This window comes from Montipora foliosa, chromosome 1 (genome assembly GCF_036669935.1).
Source record: "Montipora foliosa isolate CH-2021 chromosome 1, ASM3666993v2, whole genome shotgun sequence".
Classification (NCBI taxonomy): domain Eukaryota; kingdom Metazoa; phylum Cnidaria; class Anthozoa; order Scleractinia; family Acroporidae; genus Montipora; species Montipora foliosa.
The window spans coordinates 65,062,340-65,074,839 of NC_090869.1; the positions used below are offsets into that span (position 1 = coordinate 65,062,340).

A 12,500-nucleotide genomic window follows, 5' to 3' on the forward strand; every position below is an offset into this window, starting at 1 on the left:
TTACGATTCATTTAGCAACCATAAACAGCAATTTAAAAAATGGCGAGAGGCGAAGGAATGTGCAGTTCGTGCTTTTCAAAAACAAAATATACTTGTTTGACGCGCAGCAATTATTATTGTATGAGGTGCTCGGTGTTTGGTGTGGAAAGAGGGAAAATCTGTGGTATATTGTGAGACGTTCTTCAATGAAACGATGAAAAGGCGCGAGTCGAGTGAAGGCCAAGATGACGCTGTTGACATTTTGGATACAGCCTGTCCAAGTGGAGACTGGGAATATTGAAGGCGAACGGAGTTAATTTCGACGTTTGAATCAAATGCCGCATTTAATTGTTTTAAAAGTCACTGCTTACGAGCCAGAAGGCCCATCAGGCCGGCGCTTATCTCCGGTTTCCGTAGCATGAAGCTACTAGGAGTATTTTTACTCCCCCCTGGATGGGATGCAGGGTTACCCCCAGCGTTACGCCGGTACCCATTTATACACCTGGGTGGAGAGAGGCACCGTGAGAGTAGAGTGTCTTGCCCAAGACCACAACACAAAGTCCCCGGCCAGGACTCGAACCCCGGACCACTTGATTCGGAGTCGAGCGCACTAACCATGAGGCCACCGCGCCTCCCACATTTAATTGTTTTAGTCGACTAAAATAGGAGTTATATTCGGCACATGTGAAATGCGACGTTTGAACCGGGCCTTAATTAACTTTTTAAAGGCGGTTTGGCATTTACGCATTGTTTACGTGAACGCATGCATGCACTCAAGGTGAAATGAGACAAACGCTGTTATTAGTCACACTGCTGGCAAGAAGAGGTGTCCAATGCACCTGAATACGCATTGGTTGCGGTCGCATTAGGGAGTTAAAACTAGTGTTACGTCAAGTTCTACTGTTCAGTGTTCTCCTAGGGATTCAAAACATCAGAAAGGCTGCGGTCGTATTTGAGAGTTGACACTAGAGTGGTGTTGACACTACACTGTTTCTCTCAAGTGTGATCGCAACCATTGCCTCCTTTTGTCCGTAATGCACTAATGTCCGTAAGTCCGTGGTGTCAATCCGTGGTGGCAGGATAGGTCTGCAAGGCGTGCATGTCGTTACCGCTGAACAGCTTGACATGCAGGCTCGGCGTTCGATCAAAAGCGCCAAAACACAAAAGGGAAGAAATGAATCACAAATCGAAAGTTTTGACAACCTTTATGGTTTTGGGTTCTTCTGAAGCGTTTTCTTGTTGAAAATCGAAAGTTATATCTTTCCTGCTTGGTAACGTAAACAACAACTTAAAATAAATTGCCTTTTTTGGGGTAATTTACACGGTGTCCGCAACAAGGCAGGTTGGAGTTCCAGAAAAATCATTCGTTAGGATAACAAGGTTATAACTCCAATTTCCTTTTCCTTTCAAAGTTTTCTTCTTGTTGATAGAAAAAAAAATTGACAGCAGGCTACATTTTCGATAAAGGTCTCAAAAATACAAGTGACGAACAAAAATGGCTAGGAAATGATCAAATCATAAATCGAAAGTTTTAACTATCTTTATGATATTGGGTTCTCCTGAAGCGTTTTCTTGTTAAAATCCAAAGTTTGGTCATGTAAACAACAAGTTAAGAATAGAGTCCAAAAATAATTTGCCTCTCTTGGTAATTCGATCAGTCAAATTAAACATGGAATGTGTGTCTTCAAAATTCCAGAAAAATCATGGAACAGGATAACAAGAATATAATTCCAATTCTTTCCCTTTCCTTAAAATAAGGCCATCCTCTTATTCCTTTGTTTTTTGGTAAGCGTCGAATGCGTTTCCTTATACCGTCGTTTTCATCTAAGCGTGGACACATGACGGGAAAACATGTTCTTTGAAGTTTGAGTTTGGCAGCCGTTAAGTAAACAGTTGAAACTTTTGCGCGCGATAGTTCAAAAATATTTGAAGCACACTTTATCAGATAAGGGTCAATTACCGAGAAAAAGTCTTCGATGTCCAGTCTTGCCGTCATTGTAGGAAAACTTGCATGAACATCTCTCAAACTTCGAATGATTGAAGACAAAACTTGTCACGTTTGCAGCCAAAACGTGTCACGTTTGCAGCCACTTAGAGCATGTTTTCCCGTCACGTGTCCACGCTTAGATGAAAGCGACGGTATTAATATTGGGTCGGTCAGTCCGATTGAAAAAAAAACCCTATAAAAAATTACGAGAAAAGTTTCGGAATAGGAGGCCTGGTTCCCCAGCATCATTGCTGTGGAACCTGGAAACAACAAATCGATATGGCGGAAAAGTTGGTTGATGTTATTGTAGAATTAAGACGTGGTTTTCTCTATGCTGTTACCTTGCTCATTTTTCAGATTCAAAGAATTATTTACAGTGAAAAATGGTTTAACTACGTCGTTACTTTTTTTTTGTTTGAAAATGCCAAAACTTTGGGTCGTTCGGACGATGCCAGGAGCCCATTACCCAGAGCTTCCATCTGTATTGTACCCTTGAGTCAACCCTGTCCCATATCTTTCTATTTTTAGAACTACTACATTTTGACGTATGTGACGTATGTGACTGAGAACATAAGTGAAGTGGTTCACATACGTCACATACGTATGTGACGTAATGAATGGCTGACCATAAGTCTGTTATGATCAGCTATTGTGAAAACACCCAGTAAAGCCCCCCTGCGAGGTGCTTCTAAAAATAGAAAGATACGGGACAGGGTTGACTCAGAGGGTTAATATGGAAGATGGAGGCTCCGGGTAATGGGCTCCTAACGATGCCAAAAGGTGATAAAAAAGAGGATGGCCTATGCTTCACAAAAAATTGAAAATAGTTCATTGTCTGGAAATGTTTTATTAGAAGTTAACTTAAGTTCGAAACAGCGAATGAAAATCTTCTTTTTTGAGCGTGTGAGCGGAATAACCTGGCAAAGGCTCGGGGCTCGCGTGGTATAATATTACGTCATTCTTCGGTTTTGTACGACTGCGGTCTAAAATACTAAATACTAAATACTAAACTCAGAAAGATAAAAGAAAATTAAGGGGAATCGAGAAACATTGACTTTGAGACTGACATGTTGATCATTTTCAAGTTCCCTTACAATTTCTTTTTCACCACAAGTTTGAGCGCGTACTCGGAAACGTTCACTGAAGTTAAGCACTGTCCGGCGGGGTAAGTATCTGTATGGAAGACCTTAAAATACACGACTTGCTGTCAGAAACATAGGACCGAAAATTCTAAATTTAACGCTCAGAAATGCTAACAAGGTATAGTAAAGATTATGTTATCCTGCTTTATGCAAAACAAATATTGATGCAAAAGAAAATAAATATTGATACACAGTTTTTAGGAAGAGCAAAAGGAAGTTTTCAGAAGTGTCGATCGAGAATAAAACATTTTGCCATCAGCAACAAAATTTGCGACATGAAAACAACATAAATTTTGAACCGCGAATATAAAAAGTTGCCACCAGCGAAAAACATTTTGGGAGATTTTTGCCACGTTCAAATTTTCTATTGTACTTTTGGCTGCACAAGTAAATCGCAAAATCGAAAGTAGCATCGAATCCAGCGGCCGCCGTGATCAAGTTACCTCGCGTGTTTATTAACAACTCGCGAAACAAAGGATACATCTGTCTCAAAATGATGGCAAGATACTGGGTTTGTTTTTGTTATATAGTTTGGTTTTTTCTTTCTTTCAAGTGTTTGACAAGAAATGTGCGAATTCAACACAAAGATCACAATCGCCCAACTCTTGAGGTTGACCATTGTTTCTGCAAAGTCAAAAATTCACTCTCCTAGTCGAGGTTATGGTAATTCCATCGTTTTGGGAATAGCAGCTGCTTCATTATTCATCAGCGTCACACTTATATTACACCCTTCTTACAACCCAGTGGCATGTGTGTAGTGCACCACAGTGCACTATCCCAAAAAGTAAAAAACACTACCGGCCGGCCAAGCTCGGTATGTGACTGTTCGACGCTGCATGTTGATTATTTCCGAGTTCACTTCAACTTATTTTTCGCAGCAAGTTATGTTTTCTAGTTCCACTCTGCTTGTGAATAAAGTACAGTAATGGCACACTTCGAAAAATGCCATAATACTTTGTTTGACCCAACAAAATTTTGCATAAGCATTGTTTTTGTTTTCTCTTGGGACTTATAATGGTCCCAAGAGAAACTGGAAACAATGATTAAGCAATAATTTGGAGGGGAAAAAAAAGAGTATTATGGTCTTTCCCGAAGTGGCATATATACATGAGAAAGACTTGTGAATCACCAAATGTAGCTTGACAGTGCACAGGTAGCCTAAGCTTGGTATGCGACTGTTCGGACTTTTCGTTGATCATACGCAACAGACGATTTATAGACTTTGAATGGGAATATTAACCTTTAGCTTATAAATGCTAAAGTAAGCTGTAATTTTTGAAATAAACTTCACTTACCTATACGTACGGTTGTCCTTGTATTTTCTGTGCAATCGGAGCTCAAATTATGTCCGTTTTAGACGGGTTTATGGCTTACGAATTTTTACGATGCCATTGGTTGTCGCTTTCACTGTGGTTAATCCCTGTGAGGCGCGGTTTGTATCTGGATGTGAGACCATCAAGATAAACGACATGCTATTGCCTTTTGTAGACGCCAATGCATCTTGATGCATTTTATTCAATCGGGATACCCATCCTTAACGAAATCCTGACCATTAATCACTTTAGATGACATAAGATTTTTTAAACTACATATCCTACGAGATCCAGACCATGTGTGAATGTCGCAAGCCTGAAATGGCCTGGCTTGGGATAAATACCTGCCTGAGATCGCGGCCACGTGTTTCAGTCAGACCAAGATGAGGTCGAAAAGATGACACGGTCTGGCTTCGGATTGATACCCGTCATAAAACCAGTGGGACTGAAAAACGAATTTGAAATCGATAGCAAGCGTTCTCCAACTACGTCGAATGCAATTATTATTATTTTATCCGTGTCCTCTACGATAACGGTCTTGAGGGTTCAAATTCAGCTCAACACTGTTATTTTCAAGGAGTAGATTTAACTCCAAAAAGGGAGTAAAAAAAAAAGGTACAAAACGACTCCATTTTTGGAGTAAAATTCACTCCGGTATTGCTTACTCCGCTTTTGGAGTAAAATTTACTCCTATATCTTTTACTCTTTTGTCGGGGTAAAATTTACTCCTGTATTGTTTACCCCTCCTCTGGTGTAAAATTCACTCCAATACAAGAGTAAATTTTATCCTTCTATTGGAGTGAATTGAACTCTTTAAATGGAGTTCAATTTACCCTCGACAGAGTTAAATTAACTCCAAAAATGGGGTGAGACAAAAAGGTACAAAACCACTCCTTTTCAAGAGTAAAATTTACCCTCTTAAACTTTACTCCCCTTGTCAGAGTAATATTTACTCTTTCTACAGAACACATTCACCCTCAATAGATCTCCTGTACCTTCACTTACAGTCAGATTTCTCATAACCATAAAAAGTTCATTTTTTTAATATTATGTAAAGGAAACACCAGGTTTACAATGAAGCATCTAATACTGGTAATTTTAATCATAAGATTGCAAAGAATGCACATGATAAATACAATGTACATGTATACACATGCAAATACATCGCAAAAGTCAAAGCTATCTTTATTCTAATTATTCAGGCAATAATAAAATGGCAATCAGCTGAATGTGTTCTTGCCTTAAACAAAGATAAATTGAGTGGTATGTGTTTTGATTACAGATTGCAACAATGGCTGCAAAATCTAACTTCAATTACAAAAACTAAAGCATACAACATACTTGGATAAATGTGACTCAGTATAACAAAATGGGTTTTATGTACATGTAATACAAGTCAGTTCTTACAGAAAGAAGTGAAACGTAAAAAAAAATGGAACATGCCTTGTTAACTGATGCAAAAATTTTGCCAACATTGAACTTTACCAATGTGTTCATTTTTTCTCCAACAGAATTGTTTCCAAAAGCAAAAAAATTCAGAACTTAAGTTGATAATTTACATTAAGAAAAAAGTAAAAACGTTTTGTTTCCAAAAAGAAGAAAAAAACCCTAAGATTAAGCTGATAATTAAGTATGCTCCCATCAAAACAATTATAGCAAATGAAAGTTCTAACAAAACCTTGCTTTCTGCCACAAGGTAAATGTCTCTGGTTCAATTAGTGTGCCAGAAGCTAGCAACAATCCTTGCAAATGCTGCTTTTAGAACCTCTCCATTGATTGACTCATCATCCTTAAAAGCAATAAAAGAGAATAATGATTAGTATAACCCCTTCCAAAATTAAGATCATTCCACAATATTCTAACAAAATAGGAAGAGAGCACAAATCTAATACATCATCCTGAGAAACAAAAGACACCAGCCACCCATTTTGGTGTACCAAATTAATGGAATCACATGAAATATGGGTACTTGCATGAGATTATATCTGTAACAATTTTCTTGATTCATTGAGTAACTCAGTTTACTATCAAATTAATTTTGTCATAATGATAAAAGTACACATATAGTGGTGGAACTCATGGAACAAATCTTGAAAATATATTGCCAGATGTTTTCTTAGTCTTCAACACTTTTCCAAAAAAAATTATGTGTGATGAGGTATTTACATATAACAGTATTTCAAATTTTAAACTGAAAGCAGATCTTGGGTGAGACAATGGATAAATAAAACTGCAGCATCATCTTCCACTAATCGCTAGGCATTATTAGTCTATACGTACACAGGCCTGTAACTCAGACAGTGCTTTATAATTATTTTATTGCAGTGACTGTCAAGAATTAGTTGTTAAAGTGTAATTTATGTGAGTTATTTGTAAATATATATAAATGCATGATATGATATGATATGATATTTTATTATTTATGCACGGTAAAATCATCAGCTAAGATTACAAACAATGCTAAAATCTAAATTACAAAAGGTAAAATTTTAAAATGATTACAATAAAATACAAACTAGTTAAAATATAAAATATTTAAAAATATTTAAAGTTCAAGCTATAAACTAAAAGCTGTTTTCCGTGAATGCCGTGCGTTGGACTTAAAGAATGTCATTAATCTTGTGTTTAAATACCCCCAGAGACTCTGTGTTCCTTATATCGCATGGTAGACTGTTCCATAATGTGGCGCCATTGTAGCTAAAGCTTTTTCGGTAATAATCAGTGCGCGGTAATGGAACATTGAGCTTATTTTCAGAGTCCCTGAGGACATAAGCAGAGTCACGCCACGTAAACTTTGAATACAGATATTCCGGAGCTAGCCCGTGCAGACATCTAAACACCATAGTGGCTTTATGAATTTCCTGCTGGCGTGCAAGATTTTTCCACCCTAAAAACTCAAGTAGTTCAGTTGCATCAGCATCATAGTTCGAGAATGTCAACACACGGGCTGCTCTATTCTGCAATTTCTGCAGTTTGTCTCGTAGCGTTTTCCCACAGTTACCCCAAACAATGTCACAGTAATCAAAGTGAGGTTTTACTAAAGCTTGGTAAATGAGATGTAAGGTTGATGCTGGAATCAGGTGCCTAATTCGCTTTAGGGCCCCGATACCAGAGGCGATTTTTTTAGTTAATTTTTCGATGTGACTATGCCAATCGAGTTTATCGTCTATTATCACACCAAGCGATTTTGTAGCTGTAACCTGACTCACTTGAGTATTGGTCATTCTAATTGTTGGTGAAGCTGTGAGAGTATTCAGTCTCTGCCTTGACCCTATTAGCATGAATTCGGTTTTGGTCATGTTCAATGTGAGTTTGTTCGCTTGTAGCCAGTTGAAAACGTTTGCTAGGTCTTCATTTAGACAAAACTGAACATTCTCAAGATTGCTGCCCGCGTATGTAAGGTGCGTGTCGTCAGCGTACATTCTCGGTTTACAATTTGATAAGCAATTTGGAAGATCGTTGATATATAATAAGAACAATAATGGACCGAAGATGGTCCCTTGAGGGACGCCGCATGTCAATGTGCAGCTATTGGATAGTGACCCGTTCACAGAGCATTTTTGTGTGCGGTTTTCTAAGTATGACTGAAACCATTTGAAAGATTTGCCATGTATACCATAATAGTTTAGTTTCGATAGAAGGATTTGATGATCAACAGTGTCAAAAGCTTTTTTCAAATCTAGAAAAATGACTCCATTGATTTTCCCGTTATCAATATTATATGCCCAAGAATCTGTCGCTTCCAACAAAGCTGTTACAGTTGAATGATTAGCACGAAACCCTGATTGATATTGACATAGAATATCGTGCGCTTCCAAATAGGCATAAAGCTGTTCATAAACTATCTTTTCAAACACCTTTGCCACTATTGGAATCACCGATATTGGGCGGTAATTGTTAACATCACCGCGGTCACCCTGTTTATAAAGAGGGGTAACCCTTGCATATTTCCAGTCATCTGGAAACGTCCCTTGACTAATGGATTGATTGAAAATACCACATATCGGCATACAAATAAGGTCAGCACATTCCCTGACAAACCTAGCAGATATTTTGTCAAGGCCCGTTGCCTTTGACTTGTCTAGTTTATTTAAAAGTGAAAATACTTTGTTTGGATTGGTGGGTTGGAGCTTAAACCGTTTATCTGTAACAGTAAGATATCTTTGATAGCTACCATTATCACAATTTATCTCACTGGCAAGTTTTGGACCAATGTTAGCAAAGTGGTTATTGAATTCATTTGATAGCTCCAACGGATTAGTTATCGTTAATCCGTTCATTTTTAGTGACGCCACTGACGTTTTCCCAGATTTCCGAGAAGTTAGCTCGTTTATAGTCTGCCAGGTCTTTCGGGAGTTGCTGGTGTGCTTATTAAAACTATTTTGGTAATAAACTTGCTTAGCTGAGCGTATTTGCTTATTGACTATATTTCTTTGTTTCCTAAATAATGCCCAATCGTTAGGATCATTTGTCTTGCTAGCTTTGATTTTTAATATGTCTCTATTATGCATAAGGTCTTTCAATTCAGAGGTAATCCACGGAGAACTCCTTGAACGAACGCGCATCGTTTTCAGTGGGGCATGTTTGTCAGCGATAGCCAGAAATGTACTTTTCCATTGCTGCCACATCACGTTTGGGTTGGAAGACTTGTATACATTATCCCAACATTGAGATAGAATATCATAACGAAAATTTCGGCGATCGAAATTTCGGAAATTTCTATATGTAATAGAATTATGTCCATGAGACATCCCGTTCAGAGCAAGTTTTCTATACACATACACCATGCTATGATCACTTATCCCGATATGACAAACTCCCGAACAAGCAATCTTATCCGAGCAGTTGGTATAAATTAAATCAATTAGAGTTGATGAGGTGGGTGTTATCCTCGTCGGTTCAGAGATGAGCTGCTCGAGTCCGTAGACATCAGCAATACTCCTTAATTTGGATGTGTCATTATCATATCGAGTAGTGATCATGTCACAGTTCATGTCTCCCAGTACAAAAAATTCTACATTTTCACTATCCAATTTCCCGATTAGGGATTCAAATGGAGAAAAAATTAAAAGCAACAATCAGCTTCTAAGTCTTTCAGACTTTCAGCTGTTTGACTGCATTACAGCTTTTTTACAGAAACATGCCTCAAAGGAATTTTTTCATAGCACCAACCTTTTCTTTTATCTGGGGCTTCCTCCAACTCCTCTTCCATAGATGATACATGTAGTGGTATGTACTGTATGTTGCAAGAAGAAGGCATCCTCTTGGCTTGCCTCAGCACTTTCTGTAACCAACTCTCTGCCAAAACTTCCCAGCAATCTTTTAATGAACCAATTCCCAGCTGTCCCCACCTTCAATTTGAACTGTAAATCAACAAACAAATATAGTGAAAAGTTTCAGTTTTCTTGGAAAAAAATAATTCAGCCAAAAATTATTACTGCTACTTACAGATAAAAGATGTCATAAGAATTTCATCCAGATAACAACACTCAATATCACATGTCTAAAAAAAAATGCTGGTAATAATAAAGCTGATTATTTCTAAGGTGTATGAAAACTGCAGACTGCCTACAAATAGCGATTTTAAACACACATTTTAACTAAAACGTTTAGCTTTCAATAACTGTGAGTTATGGTTAGTTTGGGGTCTGCACTCTACAAGTGTCAGACAATGTCACTTCGGTTATAATGCCTAAGTGTTTGAAAAGCAGACTCATCAAACTTTGGCTCTCTTTTCTTTAAACGCCAATAATAACAATCTCATGCAGGCATTAGCATACTATTTGCATTGAATACTATAGTTTAACCCTTTCAGCCCTGATAGTGCCAAATGGCACTTATAGATTTTACTCTGTCTAACGTCAGACGATTTTACTCGTCAATGGGGAACCCCTCGGGGCTTAAAGGGTTAAGCTAACAGCGTGAAAAAACTATGTCCCCGTTTAACCCTTTCAGCCCCGATAGTGCCAAATGGCACTTATAGATTTTACTCTGTCTAACGCCAGACGATTTTACTCTGTCTAACGCCAGACGATTTTACTCTGTCTAACGCCAGACGATTTTACTCGTCAATGGGGAACCCCTCGGGGCTTAAAGGGTTAAATGACAGCTGAAGCTTTCTGCTTTCTGTCATCATGTCATTTGCGGTGAGAGCACTCTAATACCAAATCATTTGCTTAACCATTTGATCTAAAGCTTCATTATTCTTGTGAAATACATACCATTTTGTTAAAGCACTTAAGCCAAACTAAATATCCTTGCCTGACAAATTTGGGACTTGAAGGTGCATGTAACAGGTTTGAATTCTACATAAGCTTACATTAAATTGTCATTTTTGAAGACAATAAGGCCCGACTCAGACGCCATACTTTTCATGATCCGAACTTAATACATGAAAAGTTCGACGTTTGAATCAATTAAGAACGGCTATTTTAACTTGGAATGGCTCAGGCGTTCTTTTCGCCTGGCCTAGACGGGAATTCGGCTTTAGCATGGCCGTGGATCGGCTTTGATTTCAGACGTCGAACGTTTCATGTGCCGAACTTCATGATCATACTTACAATAAAATCAATTGGTTTTCATGGTAATGGCTTTGGAACTGCTGTGGAGGGCCCAGTTAAGTTCGACTTCTGAATCAACAGGCGTACTTTTGTTAATTTGTGTCGGTCGAACTCGAATTAAGTTCGGCTCATGAAAAGTACGCAGTGTGTGAATCGGGCCTAAGGCATCAAATATTATCTGCTCATAGTTCAGTTAACGCTCACCTTTTTGCTTGAGTTGTTGTAAGCATTTCCTTTCTTTGGATCAGCATTTAAAGAGTAAACAAACGAAAAACTCGTCAGCACAAATTGTGATCGTTGATTCAAACTCGAGTAAAACCGCCGAAAGACCCGCCGAAATCAGTAAAAGGCTGCACCGGTGACTGCTGACCAAAACGGCTCACTAGTTTCCAGTCTGTTCTCTAGTGTGTTATCCAATATGGCGGAAATGATGGCGGAGGATAACGATCTTTCTTTCTTACCGCGTCGTCCAATTAAAAACGAAAAAACCAGCAAGATTCACAGCGGCCTCATCGTATTAACTCTCGCTAAAACGTGGAAAGATACCGGCCTTCATTAACAGGATTTTAATCCTGTAAAACTGTTGACTTGGAGGGCACTATACTTTACTCTTAATTAGTGGAGTACTAAATAAGAGGCGTACATTTTACTGCGTTTAGTTTTACTCCACTTTTTCAATCCCACTCCTCGAAAACAAAGAATTAATCGGTGGATTTCAAAAAAATAAAACAACCCCAATTCCACATATTAGAATGGATAAACTTAAATTTACTCTACAAAAATACATAGGAGTAAAATCCTCTTCTACTTTTTTTCTCAGAAAGTAAGTGGGGTAGACTTTACTCAGTATCCCGATAAGTAGGAGTAAAATTAACTCCAGCATATTATATTACTCTGTATGTAGGGAGAGTAAAATTTACTCTAGCAAAGTCATTGCCTTTGAGTATTAAACTAGTAAGAGTAAAAATTACTCTTGGTGGAGTTAAATTAACTCCTCTTAGGAGTACATTTTACTCCGCTTTATTTTACTCCACTTTTTCACTCCAGCACTGGAGTGAAATTGACTCCTTGAAAATAACAGTGAAGGCTCATTTTTTTTCACTGCGCGATGCTCAACTATCATCATTCAGGTGATCAAAAATCTTAAAATGCTAGAGCTCCTTTCCGACATTAAGATAAAAGTTGCTATCGCAAAAGTGCCCCCTTAACAGAGCGTATCATAGCCTTTTGGCGCCGTTTTCGTCCCAAGATCTCTTCCTTCTACTTGCATTGTGATTAGCCGAGACACGGGAACAGAATTGAATTGCCTTAAGTTTACAGCGGTAGAATACGATATGGTCTTGATCGTGGCCCCAGCCGAGTCTTCAACACCCACAGACAAAAAAATTAATCATGGTGACCTTATGCAAACTAAATAGGGGCAAAAACATCAACAAAAACATACAAATAAACAGTTCGGTTAAATATTGAGTTCCCTCCTCTTTATTTTCACATTTCACGAGTAAAATATACTGCCCCG

At 38.2% G+C, this 12,500-nt stretch overlaps 1 protein-coding gene and 1 long non-coding RNA gene across 5 annotated transcripts in view; both read right to left on the reverse strand.

The window, feature by feature from the left end:
• Positions 1-4,987: 4,987 nt before the first annotated feature.
• LOC138005052 (uncharacterized) lies at positions 4,988-11,472 on the reverse strand. The gene is made up of 3 exons (XR_011123810.1): positions 11,186-11,472; positions 9,594-9,784; positions 4,988-6,210 (listed from the first exon to the last, which is right to left on the reverse strand). It is a non-coding gene; the product is annotated as an uncharacterized lncRNA (long non-coding RNA).
• Positions 11,473-12,435: 963 nt separating this feature from the next.
• The window catches only part of LOC138005033 (collagen triple helix repeat-containing protein 1-like), a 14,640-nt gene continuing 14,575 nt past the window's right edge, over positions 12,436-12,500 (reverse strand). For all 4 annotated transcript variants that reach the window (XM_068851328.1, XM_068851324.1, XM_068851334.1 and 1 more), the window contains exon 4: positions 12,436-12,500. This exon is cut by the window's right edge and continues 415 nt beyond it. The gene's annotated coding sequence lies outside the window, so the exon portion shown is untranslated.